The sequence below is a fragment of the Cucumis sativus genome, chromosome 3 (assembly GCF_000004075.3).
Source record: "Cucumis sativus cultivar 9930 chromosome 3, Cucumber_9930_V3, whole genome shotgun sequence".
Lineage (NCBI taxonomy): Eukaryota > Viridiplantae > Streptophyta > Magnoliopsida > Cucurbitales > Cucurbitaceae > Cucumis > Cucumis sativus.
Genome location: NC_026657.2, coordinates 20,417,383 through 20,435,160, shown reverse-complemented (window position 1 = coordinate 20,435,160; position 17,778 = coordinate 20,417,383). Strand labels below are relative to the sequence as shown.

Sequence of the window (17,778 nt, the reverse complement as noted above, 5' to 3'; positions counted from 1 at the left end):
AAGATTTATTTATAATGGTTATAATTTGAAATGTTTAAATTTACTTTAGGAATTAGTATAATGTATAATAATACATTATAATATAAAGTTTATCCAACTTTATTGTATAAATTTAATTTTGGATATGATTCAAAATTAATTTATGAGAGATAAAATAGTTGAATGAGTTCAAATATTAATTTAATGTGAATTGGATTCATATTAAAATTATTGGTTACGAGAGAAATTTACATTTGAATATGATTCAGATTTAACTTAGGTTAAATATAAGATATTTAATTTAGTTATTAATTAATATTTTAATTTAATATTATTTAATTAAATTTGATTGATTAAATTAATATAAAACTATAAGGTATTGGAGAGATATTCATTAAATAAGATTTAAATAAAATATTAATTAATTATTAACTAATTGATTAATTGTTAATTAATTTGTAGATTTGAAATTTCTATTGATTTAATGTTTTTTAAATTAATAGAATCTCATGATTCTTTCCTACTCCAATTCTTATTCCAAGAATGAAAAAAAGTTATAAATATCTAGAAGAAAACAATTTTTTTAACGAATTAATAAAAAAAATAAAAGTTAGCGTTTTTGCTGCTCTCCGTAAAAAGAAACAAGTTTCTCTCAAATATACCTTTAAACCTTTTCCCATTTCAATTGCTTTCCACAAACTAATCTCATCCTAGGAAGGTCTCCGACGGGTGGTGTCCCCCAATTCGGTGGTTTGTAGATTCAGAGACGTCAACAAAAGTAAGTTCTTTGTATCTTTTAAATTAAAAGCATACTTAGTTTTTATTTAAAATTTTGATTCTAAATTTTTGCCAATATACTGGTATTTTGGAATTTCCAAATTAATTTGAGGAATGGTTCTGTAAAATCTTCTGCTGCCATAGTTTTTTATCCCTTCAAGAAGAATATATTCTTTTATCTCGAGCTTTCTCGATGTTATTAAGGCTTGAGATCCAATAACTAAAAGAAGAATTCTTTCATCATAGGGCATTTAGGGGCAATGTATGTCCAAGATTGAATAAATTAAAGATATAATTCTTTCATCTCGAGGTATCTTGGTGCAACTAAGACCCCAAGATCATGTATCAAATTTGAAAGTCGTCGTTTAAAAAAACAAAAACTCAAAACCCAACCCAACCCATATTTTAAGGGTTAGGTTGGGCTAGGTTTGTAATACAATTCGGGTTGCCAACCCAACCAATCCAAAATGTATGGGTTAGGTTGAGAATGTCCCCCAACCCAACTCATTTACACCCCTAAATACATACGTTGTCGTCCGTGAATGTTTGTGGGGTTAGAAGGTCTAGGAACCATAAAAGGGCCCTCGAGCATCTAACCCTATTCTATAACTCCTCTCTCCAAGGGTCAGTGAGGTATGCCGAGAATTGTTTATCAAACTTCATGAGGATCTTGCAAACAGGATTGTAGGGGCGCACCCTCTTTCTTATCTTAGCCCCTTGTCCTTGTTCGATAATTGAGAATCACAATTTCCAGGGTATACCTCTCTTCCTTGTCGTCCTTTCCTTAAGTATGACATCTGGAAAAACTAAAGGTGAGATGACCTCCACATCAAACTCAATAGACTGCACAATTTGCAATTCAGTTTATTAGTTAGTTTTATTATTACTAAAGTCACTATATAAAGGAATGCAAAATTTGAAATCATTTACCTCATCCTTCGGCTCTAGCATGGGTTGGGGAGGTAGTGGTCGCACATCCTCGCCCCTTGATGGTACGTCGATCGATATGATACCATATTTGGGGTTGTCACTAACGGATGTTCCTGTCTCCTTGTCAGTAGGCTGTTCATCATTGATAAAAGTAGGAACATCTAATGAATACGTTGCCAACCAGAGTTTGAGCCTCTGATGCATTGAAGGACGTACTCTCACCACCATCATAGCATGGTTGGGAGTCAACTACCTTACCTTATTAAGGAAGCAGTAGAAACATAAGTAAGGACTAATACTTAATTAAGACAAAAATAATAAAAAAGTTCCATGTGAATAATAATAATACCTTAATCAATGCCATCAAAAGCTCATTTATAATTGATAACACTGATGACTCCATTCGTTTTAAAAAGTCCTTCATCTAATCTAATCTCCCTTTTAGGTGACGTATATGTTGGCTGCAATCACACATCATCCAGAGTCTATCAGTCTAAATAGGCCGCTTCGTAGATGTGGAGGGGTAACCATCATCCCAAGGAAGAGAATGGGGATGCTGGATATGAGGAGGAGGGGGGATGCTCGACATGAATGCGTGGTGAGGCATGCTCGAAGTGCTGAGGATGAGGGTCATGCGGGCCTTCCTTGTAGCTAGGAATTTTAAGACTCCGATCAAGGTAAGTACGTTAGTCATCTGTAGGTTCAATCTCATGTATATGGGTTGGAATTGGAACATCAACTTGTGTTAATTAAGATACAAAACCCTAGAATACTATATTGAATGTGGAGGAAGAAAATGAATCATAATGTACCATTTAAGACTCGAAAACCTGAGACCTAATCACCTTCAACCCAGGTGAGTTTGTGCAACTTCATTGCATGATGCGTGGTATCGTAGATGATAACTCCCTATAGACAACTCGACCACTGATGGACAACACTATCTCGTAGGCCCAAACTTACAAATACAATGATATCATTAACACAAGCATATAACTAATGAAATCAATAAATGTAACACCCTAAAAATTAAGTTAATTTTACATTTAATTATCTTAGTGAAATTTATTTATGTTGGATTTTTTGGTGTTATTTTAGATAATCGATGGTAATTGTTGATTTTGTGAAAATTAGGATTAATTAACTATTTAGTGGAAGAATATTTAATTAATTATTGAAATTGGTAATTTGATTTGGCGAGTTTTAAGGATATTGATTAATTATATATGTATGTATATATATATAGTTAATAGGGAAAGGTTAAGAACAATTATATTATTGAGGATAATATAATTATTAAGAATAATATATTGTTATAGTGTGGGAAAGAGAAAAAGTTGATTGGATGATAGAGAATTTAATGAGGAGAAAGAATAAGATTTATTAGTTTTTAAATTTAAAGAGGGTAGATGAAAATATTTGGGAAAGTAAAAATGAGTTAATAATAGTAATAGTTATTATTATTATTTTATTGTATCAAGGATCTCGTAAAGCGTGCACTTTCACTATTCATCATCTTCCCCAATTTTTCTTCTTTTGTAAATGTGAAACCTAAAATTTATTTAACCTTTGGATTTGCTAGGATGGGTCAAGGACAAGAGAATGAAAAAATAAAGTAAAAAATTTGCAACTCATGTTTAGGTTTAAGAATAAGAGAAAAGTTGGAAAAATTTAGCTAAGTGTCAAAATTAGGTCTTAAGATATTTAGGTTATGTGGGTAGCAAAAGAAGGTAAAGTCACCTCCAAAAGTGTGTCATAGAGCGTAGAAATAAGAAACATGTGTATGTTTGGATTATACATTTCAAAATAATTGTCTATAATTTCCTTATAAAAACATGTAAATCATAGCAGATCTATTATTTTTTCATATAAAACATGTAAAATAAATAAATAGATCTAAGTTAAACTTACTTAATTAGAATAAAAAGGATAATGAGAAAAATGAAGGGGCGACCGTCCACACTGTCTAGAAAAAAAAGGGGGCGGCAGAGGGTGCGATGGAGGGAGGCAGCCGTCCACACTCTGTCCAAAAAAATGTTAGGCACACAATCATCCACACTGTCTAGAAAAAGTTAAGCCTGGGCAGTTCGTGCGTGGGAAAGTGAGGAAAATGGCGATGGGGAAGGGAAGGGGTGGTCGACTGTGTGGGAGGGAGAAGGATGAGGAAAAATGGTGAAGGGGAAGGGAAAAGGTGGGTGACTATGTGGGAAGGAGAAAAATTAGGGAAAATGGTGAAAGGGAAGGGGTGGTCGGCGTGTGTGGGAGGAAGAAAAGAGAGCAAAAACCGTGAAGGGGAAGGGAAGGGGTGGCAGCATAAGAGAAAGAAGAAGAAGGAGATTTGGGGGAAAATCGTGAACTAGGAAATTTTTTGTTTTAAACGAACTACCAACGGTTATTTTAAATTCATTGGCCTTTTTTTACTTAAGCATACGGTGATAATACATTGTCAACATATGTCTAAATATGCCGACAGAACAAAAATATGTCGTCGACAAAACCTATCTATGACAACGCTATAAAATAGACTATCAACGATTCCACTTATTGCCAAAGCCAAAATAATATGTTGGTGTAAACCACTTCTACCGACGAAATTTAGGGGCGTTGACATGCGTTTCGTCGGCAAAGGTAAAATTTTTAGTGTAGCTAGGCGTTTGGATCAAGTATGTGGCATGTTGTGAATAAACGAAGTAAAGTAAATCCAAGTATCACAACCATGTCATCATGCATTTTGCGACCAAGTAGGACATGGAGGAGGTGATTAGGTGTAATTACCAGGTTAAGAGGTGAGTCTAATCACGAATTAAGTGTCACAATAATCTCATGTAAGGGACTCTATAAATAGGCTAGTTTCAAGCAATCAATTTCTCACAACTCATTTGTGCAAAATTACTCAAATTAGTCTTGAAAGTTAAGAATTTGTGTTTAGTTTTTGATTAAGGGCTTCTATGCATTTTGGATTCAAGAAATTTTGTGTTTTGATCCAGAGAAGGTGAGGTCATTTCTTAGGTGAATTTGAGCAAGGTTCATGCCAAGTGGGCTATAGGACTCGGCTTTTAGAATTTGATTCTGAAATTCTGAGGTAAGAAAGATAACTCATTTTAGAGAAACTTTGTAGAATTAAGGATTGTCAAAAGAGTTGTGGATTTTATGTTATGATTTTTCAAAGATGAGTCATGTTTCTGAATATATTTAAATACTGACTGGGTAGTGGCCGTGAGTTAGGCATGTGTGGGCAAGATGGGCATATTTTTTCTTTATAGAGGTTATTTTGGATCAAGTTACATACACATGACAAGGTCATGGCACAGTTGAGAGGTTCTTGCACATGACATATTTTTTCTTTATATGGCTACATAAAATCGTTGCTCACTAAGTCTCTTGACTTACCTTTTAAAAAATGTTTTCTCACCTTCCAGGTACAAATTGTGGATCTCTGTATGCTGAACATACTACTGTCAGGTCAACTTAGTTTGTCATTGTACAAGAACATTGTTTGTTTCAAAATAGTCATGTAACTGTCCAAACACTTATTTATTCATGTTTGGTTCATTATCCATGTTATATTTTATAAAAGATTTCAAGTGGGTTACACTACGGTTTTAAGTATTTCAAGTTAAAAGACTTATGTTGTTAATTGTTTCACGATTCCATGTTATGTGTTAGTTGAGGTTGTTCAAGAGGCGAATGACTTCGGCTAACATCACGCCATGTCTTGGGACGAGCAAGAAGGTGTAGTGCATCAGCTTGGGTAGCTGGCCTAAAAGCTTGAACGAAACCCTGAAGCTCCAACTTAAGGCCTCCAACGAATTTGTCGGCTCTGTCAGGCTTGATCTTTCCCATTTCAAGAGCAAAGTGTGATAACATATCATACTCCTGATCATACTGCTCTACAGACATATTGCCTTGCTCCAGTCTCAAGAACTCCTGGCGCTTGGCATCCCTTAGAATAGCAGAGAAGAATTTAGCATAAAAATTCTCCTTAAATTGTTCCCAGGTGATCTAGTTTATATTTCCACCTAAAATCCTCTCAGTAGACTCCCACCAGGTCGTACCTCTGTCAATCAACATGAACACGACCCACTGAACCTTCTGGGTCATTGGGACACTTCATATAGCGAAATATAACCATAGAGGTCAACCACATTTGTGCCTTGGTAGGGTCGTCCAAGGATCCATCGAAAGTTCAAGGGTTATACTTCCTGAAATCCCTAAAGTGCTTGGCTTTTGCTGACAACTGATCATGTACATTCTGGGCTACAACTAGGGCCTGAACTCTTGCAGTCAGGATCTGAACACCTGCAGTTGGGGTCTGTTAGACAGGTTGACATTGTGCCAATGCTTCGAATAACAAATCTCTGTACTTTTGCTCTATGGAAGCAAGGTTTACATGAGTGACAAGTGGGGTCGACAGTGTGTGTAGTAGGCTGTCGTTCAAGTTGGTTACATCTAACTCCTCTACCTCCCCTACCACCTCTACGAACACTTCTACATGGCGACATTTTTCCTAAATTCTACCACCAAAAGTCTTTTACAACAAATTCATTCATAACATTCATACGTATCTAGTTTAATTTAGGCAAGATCATGTATGCATAATCATAAATTTATATCATAAAACATACCTAGTGAGTGACAAAGGAATGTATTAGCCATAGGGATAAAATCAAAGACTTACATCGTAAGTCATTCTACATAACCTAAAAACTGAAGCTCTGATACCAATTGTAGCGATCCAACTCTTTACACTAAGCTGAGATCGTTACTACTAAATTAAATAAAGATTTTCTAAAAGAAAATAAATAAATAAAAGAAGACACTAAACTTTTCATTAAAAAACTTTAAATACTCATTTATAAAGTCCTAAATAAATTTTGTAGAAATAAAAATAAAAGTCAAATCCTATTTCGGGCCCTATTTAAAATAAATAAGAAAATATCATAAGAGTACTCATGAGTTCTGAAATTTTAAATAAAATCCTGTAAAACAAAATACTGAAAATAGCGGAAGCAATCATAAATTGGCCCTATGGTGAACCACTATCATTTCTTGTCATTCGCTAACTTTTTTCTATCTCTTACTTTGCCTGAAAAATTAAACACAGAAAAGAGCGAGTACAAACATATACCCAATAAGGGACTCACTACTAGTTTCACTAAATATTTGTTAACTTCATGTTAGGGTGTCCGGTAAGAAGGTACCTCATAACTATCATGCTCTCAAATGCACGCTATCTAGTGATTCTCAAGAAACACATATGGTCTTCGGTGATCCTGAAGGGACTCCTAAGAGGAACTAGTCTTCAGTGACCTGAAGGAACGCATAAGAGAATCAAACAGAAATTGACCCGATCAAATCACTCCTAAAAGTTAGCCACACAGACATAAATAGATTGTGATCCCGAGGGACACCCATATGAGTACGACCTTAATAGACAAAGTTAACATAACATCATAGCCTATAACATGTCTACATATCATATACCAGTCATAACATATCTAAGTCACATATCTAAGTCATCTCTAACAGTCACATTACGTATCCTAGCTACGTATCCTAGCTACATTAATGCATAATAAGAAAAACATACATGCAAGCTCTTCAATATACTGTCAAAGGTGATCATATCTAAGTCATAACATATCTAAGTCATCTCTAACAGTCACATTACGTATTACGTATCCTAGCTACATTAATGCATAATAAAAAAAACATACATGCAAGCTCTTCAATATACTAGAATCTCTTACCTCGAGATTAGCTCAAACAATATTTATTCCTAACAGCAACAATCAAAGATTTTCAAGCAGATGAACATAAATAAAATTTAAATAAATAGTTTGATACCCAACATCAAACAATTCATTACTTAGGTTCCAACTCACCAACGAAAGAGGTTGAACCCAAATCAACCTTGGTTGGGGAAAGATTTCACAGCTCAAACCCTCCAAATAAAAATCCCAACCCAACCTCAAGCAAAAATAATACAACTCAAATCAATAATTTAAATTATTTCAAGCCAAAAATTTGTTACTTGATGGGTATACCTAAACTCAATCAAGAACTTACCAAAATAATAACCAAAAATAGGAAATTGGCTCAATTTGGCTCACTGCAAGGAAACAGCTCGAAGGTATGCATGCGGCTTGAAGTAGAGAGGAATCAGCTTGCTTGCACGAATGGAGGATGCGGCTCGCGAAGCTGAACATCTCGGGTTCACCTAAGACAAACATATGGAAATGGTCGACGAATGCGTGCGACGGTGAAAATGCGCAAAGATCGAACGGTTGGCAAAACGAAGACACGATGGCGAACGAAGCTTGTAGACAAAGAGATATGACCGAAATGTGCTCCACGACGCACGACAACCAAATGACTTGGGCAGAATGGGTTGGACGAACGACAGTAAAGACGAAGCCTTTCGAGAGAAGATGGTTGGTGAGTACTATGATGGGCGGCGGGTAGGGTATTTGGTGTGGGGAAGATTATTGGAGAAGGTGAAGTGCAAGAAGTCCTATTTAATATTATTATTATTATTATTATTTCTTTTCACCTTCTCTAATTCTTTTACAAAATAACTCAATAATCTTAATCTCTCCCTTCACTAAATCCTCCCATCACATCATCTCTTTTAATCTTTCAAAAAATAAATACTCCTTAAATAATTATATTATATTAATATAATTATTTCCAATCCAAAAATCCATTTAATTATATACATACATACACACATGCATACATATACATACATACATATATAATTATTCTTAATTCCCTCCAATCCATCATCAACTTAATCAATCTACTTCTAAATGTTCAAATTAATTATATATTCTTCCAATGAATATCTAGTAAATCTTAATTTCCTAAACAATAATTATCCACAAATATTTAATTAACCCAAATTCCATAAAATCAACCATCTCATTAGTTATCTACAAAAATAACACACAATTAACTCCAACATAATTAAATTAAGTAAGATAATTAAATTTAAAATTACCTTAATTTTTTTGGTGTTATTGTAACACCATGATTTCAAAGTGATTTTTTGTTAAACATGTTTTCAGACTCTACAAGCAATAGCTTGTGAGTAACTCATGATTTCTTAAGGATTTAATAAACATGATCTCAATTCTCAAGTTTTTATACAAGCTATGCTATTGATAAATGTTTACTGAAATGATATTTCCATGCTATGTTATATTTTCATGATTTCTAAAGGCTTTAATAAACATGATCTCAAGTTTTTATACAAGCCATGCTATTGATAAATGTTTACTGAAATGATATTTCCAAGCTATGTTATAATTTCATGATTTCTAAAGGATTTAATAAACATGATCTCAAGTTTTTATACAAGCCATGCTATTGATAAATGTTTATTGAAATGATATTTCCAAGCTATGTTATGATTTCAAGGAAATATTTCATGTTTTCAAATGATTTTATCCATGCCCGAATATTCCATGAGACCTATTGTATACATGCGGTTAACTTCATACTTATGGTACAGTTGACGAACCTATTTTTAACTATGAGTCATCAGAAAGGGTATATTGTTATGCCTTAAAGAAGGAGGGTTAGCTACCCATTGACTGTTCCAAGGGTAAATAATGTTTGTGGCTATGGAGGACCACTAGTACAAAAGTGGGCTACGACGACAGTTATTTACTGTCGCGAACGGATTTCGCGACAGTTATTTTCAGTCATAGAAGCGGGAGTCATGGAAAGGCCTTCGACGACAGTTTTTGAAAACTGTCGCAATAGGTTGTTTTATGACATGAAATAAATGTCGTTAATCAACATTCAACGACATTCAATAACTGTCATAATTTATTTTATGACATTCAATAACTATCATCATTTCTTTATTAACGACAGTTAAATAATTGTCACGAATTCTATTATCGTGACATGTATTAATTGTCATGAATATGTTTTTCTCGCGACAGTTTTTTTTTGTAAAAATGTCATTGTTTAGTTATTGACGACATTTTTTTCCAGTCAACGATTGTGCAATCGTGACAGTTTTTCGATAACATTAAATGTCATTGTTTTGCCATTGACGACATTTTTTTCCAGTCAAATATAATGCAATCGTGACAGTTTTTTTTAAAAAAAATTGTCATTGTTTATCTTATGACGACATGTTATTTCTGTCACATATAGAGCAATCGTGACAATTTATTTTGTTAAATATCTGTCATCGTTCTCCAATTTACAACAACTATTAACTATCACATTTCTCAATTTCCTATAGTTTTATTTTGTTCTCCATGCAGCTCCACCATTACACGAACCATTAGAATGACAATAATGTAGCTGAGAATGACAAATTTGAAATTATACAAGTTTCACACCAATGTACAAGAAAATAGCCAACACTTTAATATTTATACACTATAATACGATTTATAATATTTGTACATCTTAATACAAGTTTCAGTAATCCACATGTACGAAATACTAACCCTTAATCAAAAAATATCTTAAATAGCATTCGAATATATTTGACTGGACCAACCAAGAATGTTCGTTTCTGGAAATGATATTTGAAACAAAACTCATGAACTTGTCGACTCCAGTTGAACCTACAAAGAATCCATAACACATACGTACAGTCAATGAATAACTAAATCATCGTCTCAACAAAATACAGAACACAAACAAGAACTTCAACACTTGATTCCATGAAATGAAAAGAGAAGACCATGAGGACTATATTAGGCAAACACAGCAAACAAAAACATACTGCTACTCTTTCTCTCTAGGATACACATACCAAAAACATACCCAACTCACTCTTTCTCTCTAGAATACACAGTCCACAATCAATATTGAATACGTCAATATAATAAATAGTACAATGGGTTTTAGGTGTATAGATAGTATGCTTATCATACTAACTGCTAAAAATGTGCACAGGTTAGAAGAATCCTAAAAGAACCCACAACTAAAACAGAACACACACAACTGAAACTCACCTGAAAATCGCTCTAATCTGTCGCCAAAAACAACACTCTCAATATCTCAATTTAGCTGTTTAAGACACAAAAAAAGAGAATGTTGGAGAGTGGTCTCCAGAGGATTAAAAATCATTTTTGACTAGTACAAATCATTTTATAAGAACCCAAAAGCAGATAATCATCCAAAATCAATTGATCCTACGAGAACAATATATCAACATTCATAACTAGTTGAACAAACCTTAGCTTTATGAACCAACGACCTTTGTATTCATCTTTCATGTTGACCATAGAAGTCAAAACTTCTGTTTTATAACAAAACTAAAACAAATAGGACACCAAAAGTGCCCAAACAAAATCAAAAGGTCAAATGCCAAATAATATTTAAAAGAAGGAAAATGATAGCAAATAGCACAATTTAGGTAATAAACAAAAAAACAAAGGAAAAATCAATATCAAAATAGGGACAAACAATAGAGAGATACGAATCAACAACTTGGGTATGAAGCAACAAAGTAATATTAAACATATCAATAAAAACTCATAAGAGTAACATTAAACATAACAATATAACTCGTTGTAAAAAGACCCTCATAATTGTTGTGTAAATATAATCACTTACTTGGTAGCTTCAACACTATAGTAGATCATATTCATGCAAAACCTAATAAAAACGCAAAAGTTACATTTTGTAAACTACAATAGAGAGTTTTGAACTACAATACCATACAACAAATGTCAAAGAAAATAAAAAACTTTGCATTTAGAGTTTTGAACTACAGTAGAAACTAATATTAACTATTTGAGAATAAGAACATATCATCTATCAAAAACTTAGGTCCATAGTTTGGGATATCAAACGTTCTTACAATATAAAATACTTTCCATTGATAACTATTTGGTTTTTTGTTTTTGTTTTAAAACCATGAAAAAACAGTTTTTGTTTTGAACTTTTTTTTTATTTAGCTAAAAGTTTAACTTTTGTACTTTAGAAAGATGTAAATCGTTAGGTTAATTTTTAAAAACCTAAAAACAAAAATAGCTACTAAACCGAAGCTTAAATTGAACTACTTGAAACTTTTATTCTGCACCTTACAAAATTTCATAAAGAGAAGAATATTATTTCATCATTCAATACAACTTCAGCATGTCTCCTCACCAAAGTAATCCACTAGAAAACATGGCAAAAATTAATCAACACATTTTAAAGATTAAAGATAAATATGTTATTTTACAAGTAAACAAAGAGGTTAAACCTGGAAAAGAAGATTAGAGAAATGGAAGAAAAGGGTTTAAGACCCATTGCATTTGCTTGTCAACATACAAACGATCAAACAGCGTTTGAAGGAGAGTTAAAGCTGCTTGCATATCTGGGTCTTAAGATCTCACATAAAAAAAATGCTACATGAGTTGAAGATATTGAAAATCTTGGTACAAGAATCATATTAGCATGCATCAGAAGATAAGTTTTCTATGATCATAAACATGGCCGATGATGTTTATCAATGATGATCTTCTAAAAAATAAAGTTATGTTTAGCAATGATGATCTTCTAAGAAAATAACAAATTTCTAAAATTGAAGGACAACAAACATAAAAAATGAAGGACAATAGAGAATAACCATACATATTCTCACATAGATTTTTCGCCACAAAATACACACATTTGCAATATGCTATCAAAATCCAAACGGTGCAAGGCTACCTCAATGATTATCACTAAATCCAAATTATGCAATCAAAATCAAAGGATACTGCATTTGCATTTTTCCAAAGTTCCAACACCGTCCATATTTTTTTAGAGTAAAGTTTAACACCAGTAACGAAAAAAAAGAGATAAAGAATATACAGGGGCAAGATGAAAACCAAAACAAGCCAAAAACAAGACGACCTTTACACTCAATTACAGAGGAGGAGCATGGAAATCCAAATACTTACGTTTTATTGTCCACAATAATATAGGTAAATGGTGAATGCCTCTTCACAAACCTGAGAAAACATAGAAAATCACAAATGTGGTAACTCATAGGAATCATTAAACACCCATTACAAAAAAAAAGAAAAAAAAAGCAAATATTCTTTCAAAGTAAATAGTAGAAAAAAGACAAAATATTTATGGCAACACATCAGAAATTTTTAGCACAATAAATATGAGTGTGACTTTAAACTTCTTGCCAAAGAATAGGTGCAAAATATATATTTCACTGAAAAGAAGAAATAAACGATAATTAAATAATTTACAAGTGTAGGTGACCATTTTCATAATTCAACAACTGTTAATTAAGATACAAACCAAATAGAGGTTTGAAAAGTGGAAAGTTCTCAATGTTATTCAAAATGTCAAAATTAACATATCAGTGTGGAACATCAAAGCTACATCACAATATTTCATGCAGACACTGATGCAATTGAATGAAAAGTAAATTTCACTTCAACTAGTAAATACAATTAACGCAGAATTTTACCTAAAGAAATTTAAGTTTATGTCTATCTTTTGATGTTTCATTTCATCAGAGCCTCCAATTCCATTACACTTTTTAATACCATACACTTGAAAGGCAGTTTGATAAACATTTGTAGTTTTGTTCATTCCACTTCAAAAAACTGAAACAAACATAGGAAGTAGAACTTCGTTGAGATCATTATTTAAACAATGGTTTCTTCTTCTAGAAAAATATGTTTAATTCTTCAACCATTACAAGCATCAAATGCATTCGTGAATTGACAGTGACATCAAACTAATATGGTAAAAAAATAAACAATAATATTATACTACTATTGTTTAAACTTTATCCATCTTAATCGGAAGACCTCTCTTTCTACTACTATCCAATTTCAATGAGAAATTATAAACTACAAACTATAAAATTGTCAGTTCTGAAACTCCAACGCAGAAAGAAAAGAACGAAGAAAGAGAAGGCAATATGTGGTTTACCTTGGAGAATGGCACCCCCAAAAATCAGTTCCAAAATAAAGTGAAGAATAGTATATATAGCACCGGTACTCACAGTAAGGGCGTAAATTGCGTATCTTCTAACATTATCCCAAAATTCCTCAACCAAAGGGCCTTCAGGGCCCAAAGCCAAAGCCCCTTCGCGTTGCAACCAATCAAAAACAGGCACCACCCATCGGGACGGCTTGATTGTCTTGATTTCCCTCTTGAGGTTGCTTCGATTGTCTTGAAATCCGATGGGTGAGGGTTTTTTCAAGGGAAATTGAATGAAGAGGAAAACAGAATGTGGATCGACGACCGGCGGTTGTGAGCGGCGAACGTGGCGGTTACTGGTTCACACGGCGGCTCGGGCTTCGACGAAGACAGAACCGGCGATGGAGACGGCAGATCGGCGCGCGGACGACTGCTGCAAGGTTGCTTCGCGAACCGGAGATGGAGACGGCAGATCGCGGGCTACGGCTGGGCTGCGGCGGGAAGAAAAGGGAAGAGAAAGACGGCTGGCTGCGGCTGGGCTGCGGTGGGAAGGAAACGGAAGGGAAGGGAGAAGGAGACGGTGGAGTCGTCGCGGCGTACGGGAGGAAGGAGAAGAGGCGCGGCGGTTGCGGCTGGGGAGAAGGGGAAGGACGCACGGGGAGGAAGAAGGAAATAGGGAAAAGAAAGAAAAAGGAAAAAGAAAAGAGAAGGAAAAAAGAAAAAAATTTTAACCCTAACATTCTATGACAGTTAATAACTGTCGCGAGAAGTGTTTTCCGAAAAATTTCGTCTTTTCCCGCCAAAAACGCGAAATTTTATATTTCGTGACAGTTTTTTTTTCTTCCATTCATTTTTTGAGATATATAACTGTCATTGTAAGGTAGTTTTCTTCTAGTGGACTGTCTTCGAAAAGCTATGCAAATCTTCAAGTTTCATGATATGATTATTTATTGTTAAATTTATTTAAGCTCTGGTTATATACTAAAATGTTTATGAAAACTTGTTTTATAAAATCGTTGCTCACTAAGTCTTTTAACTTGTTCTTTTAAAAATATTTTCCCACTTTCCAGATACAGATTGTGGATCTCCGCGTGAGCATACTACTGCCAAGCCAACTTACTTTTTCATCAAACAAGGATATTTTTTTTATTCAAATTAGTCATGTATTTTTTCATTATTCATGTTACATTTTATAAAAGATTTCAAGTGGGTCACACTAAGGTTTTAAGTATTTCAAGTTTAAAAAAATCCATTGTTGATTGTTTCACGTTTCCATGTCATGTGTCAGTTGAGATTGTTCCAAAGATGAATGACTTTAACTGACATCACGCCACGTCTCGAAACAAGCAAGCAGGTGCTCGGAGTGGGGTGTGACAGCAAACCCTAGCCACCGCCACCCTTTCTATTACCTATCTCTGTCCGTTAAGTCACGCTATCGGTCGCTCCTCCGTTTGTCTGTCACCATGAAGCCGTTCCACCCATCATTCGGTCTTCGCGCGTCCGTTCTCTCTTCGTGAGCCACCATGCTTGAAGTTGCGCCCAAGTCGTCTCCATCTCTTCCATCGAACATCACCAAGTATCTCAGTCTCAATCGTCGTCAACACCATAATACCTCGTCACCGTCGGTTTCTTTTGCAAGTAACCCAGTCGATGCAAGCCATTCTTCTCTATCTAAACTTGGCTGCAAGCCGTCTGAGCCCTCTCTCCTTTTTGCAAGCCGAGTCAACCTTCTTCTCCAATTGCACCCAAGCTGAGCCACTGTTTGCTCCAAGCCACATACTTTTAGCCATCTTTATTGGTAAGTTTTGATGTGAGTTTTGATTTTTCCATCAAATGGTAATTCTTGGCTTGGAATAATTTAATAATGGAATTTAGTTGAATTATATTGTGCTGGAACGTTAGCTAAACTTTAATTGGAAGATTTGAGCTGCGAAAGTTTTTCCGATCAAAGGTTGAATTGGTTTGACCTCTTTGTTCGTAATTTTGAAAACTGTAAATAAAATGTTGGTTGGTTTTGATTGACAAAATTATTAATTTAATTTTGTCTATGCTTAGTATTTGATTATTTGAATTCTGAATGTTAACAAGATTTTTAGCTAATTTCGAGGTAAGAGATTCTAGTGCTAAACTTTTGAAATAAAATTAAGAGCTTGCATGTATTTTTCCATTATGCATGATGTACCTAAGGTGCTTAATGTGACAGATATGGATGATTGGTATAGATGGCTACTATAGATGATTGATATGTTATGACCAATATGTTACGACGGATATGTTGTGATTGATGTGTTATGACCGAGATATGTATTGATTGAGATGACTGATATGTCATGATACATGGTATGTTAATAAAATGATAAGGACGTTATGATTAATATTCATGTCATGATAGGATGTTAATGATATATTACATGCTATGGATTGTGGTGTTCTGTTAACTTTGTCTATTAGGGTCGTACCTATATGGGTGTCCCTCGGGATCACCACCTTTTTATGATTGTATGTATTCGACAGAACCACTAGTTTGTTATGATAACTTTTATGCATGATTCGACGAGGTCACTTACAGCCCCATTCTTTGAGGTGTTCTTTCGTGTTCACCGAAGACCAGATGTGTTCCTACGGGATCACTAGATAACGTCTGTTCGGGAGCATGATAGTTATGCAGTACTTCCTAACGAAATCCTAATGGAAAGTTAATAGACACCTAACGACACTTGTATTGGGTTTCTTACTGAGTATATGTTTATACTCATCTTTTTCTATGTTTAATTTTTCAAGCAAAGGTAAATGTAGAGGTAGAGGAAAAATGGCGAATGACAAGAAGTAATTGTGACTCGCCATAGGGAAAAGTTTATGTTGCTTCCACCTTATGTTTACAATATTTTGACTTTTGGTATTTTATTTAGATTTATTGAACTTATATTTTACTTTTATGTTATTTTCTTTAAAAGTTAAATAGCGCTTGAACTAGCATTTTATCTACTGTTTTATCTCTACATACTTTATTTGTGATTTATAAATGAGTATTTGAAGTTTTTCATTTAAAATTTAGTGTCTTCTTTTAATTTTAATAAGAAAGTCTTTATTTATTTTAGTAATAATGACACCATCTTAGTACAAAGAGTTGAATCGTTACAATAAAACACAGTGAGCATATGATCACAAACCTAAAAGGCGGAGGAAAATCCGTAGAGGCTATATCACTTCAGGGACTTGTTATTCACAGGTTTCTTCTTGTGCAAGGCTACTTTTCCATAAAGTGTCCCTTTCAAACTAACAAAGGTCAGTCAATACCAACTCACTCAGTTGTAGCTGATGAAGTCCTTTTAGTCGTCAATCAAGACCAACATCATCCAATCCATGTGCTCTCCTCTCCTGATCCATCATCACAAGCTCGATGAAGTAGAATACTGACATCTTCACCGCATTCTCGTTGTTTTCAAACTAAAGGGTTGTGTAATTCTTCTTGAACTTAGACCTGTTCATGCTTAGTCCTATCCCCCAAATATAGCCTTCTTAATCGAAGGGTCTCGTCTTGTTCAAATTGGACTTCACATATGGGCCTATACCTTATCCTCGTTATTATGTCAAAGTCCTCCCACTCGAAGGAGATCTTCTCACCTTGCAACTTAAAACTAATAATGTTCTCCCGTCCCTTCTCAACCGCTCTCAACAAAATGTAATGACAAGAGAGGTCCATTAAACACCAACTTCACATCCAAGAAGTGTCCAAAGACAATTTTCCTAAACATGTGAAGTTTCCTTGATGTTAACTTATTTTTTATACTTGACACGATCTTCGATAGATGTGAACAGCAACTCAAGTTTACAAGGATGAAGTCCTTGGAATTGATTTTGGTAATAAGAGACATGCAAAATAGAAAATTTTGAAGAAAATAAATATTATGTGTTAAAACTCGGGTTAATCTTGGGGCAATCTCGGTCGAAAATCACATGAAACACCAATTGAACTTGGACAACATTGTTCGAGATGCCACAAGATATAGGTTTCATATGAATTTTGTAAGGTAATCTCGAACCCATCTTGGGTAAAATTAACCTCGAGATTGCCCTACAAACTGCATGTGAAACGCATCATATCTCAGGACTCCTTCAACAAATCTCAAGGCATTTTCATAGATCTCGCTTGAGATTCTTCGTTTGCACAGCCCAGATTGATTAAATGGTCGAGAT

General features: G+C 34.2%; 2 long non-coding RNA genes across 3 annotated transcripts; both read right to left on the bottom strand.

Moving 5' to 3' along the window:
- Nucleotides 1-1,019: 1,019 nt before the first annotated feature.
- LOC116402504 lies at nucleotides 1,020-8,177 on the bottom strand. Its single transcript, XR_004214903.1, has 5 exons — nucleotides 7,756-8,177; nucleotides 6,888-6,996; nucleotides 2,036-5,985; nucleotides 1,687-1,944; nucleotides 1,020-1,599 (listed from the first exon to the last, which is right to left on the bottom strand). It is a non-coding gene; the product is annotated as an uncharacterized LOC116402504 (long non-coding RNA).
- Nucleotides 8,178-9,979: 1,802 nt separating this feature from the next.
- Nucleotides 9,980-14,432, bottom strand: LOC116402602. 2 transcript variants are annotated; one of them, XR_004215048.1, is made up of 3 exons: nucleotides 13,591-14,432; nucleotides 11,912-12,644; nucleotides 9,980-11,319 (listed from the first exon to the last, which is right to left on the bottom strand). It is a non-coding gene; the product is annotated as an uncharacterized LOC116402602 (long non-coding RNA). The 2 variants fall into 2 exon arrangements; XR_004215049.1 differs by having other exon boundaries at nucleotides 12,594-12,644; nucleotides 13,591-14,426.
- Nucleotides 14,433-17,778: the final 3,346 nt, after the last annotated feature.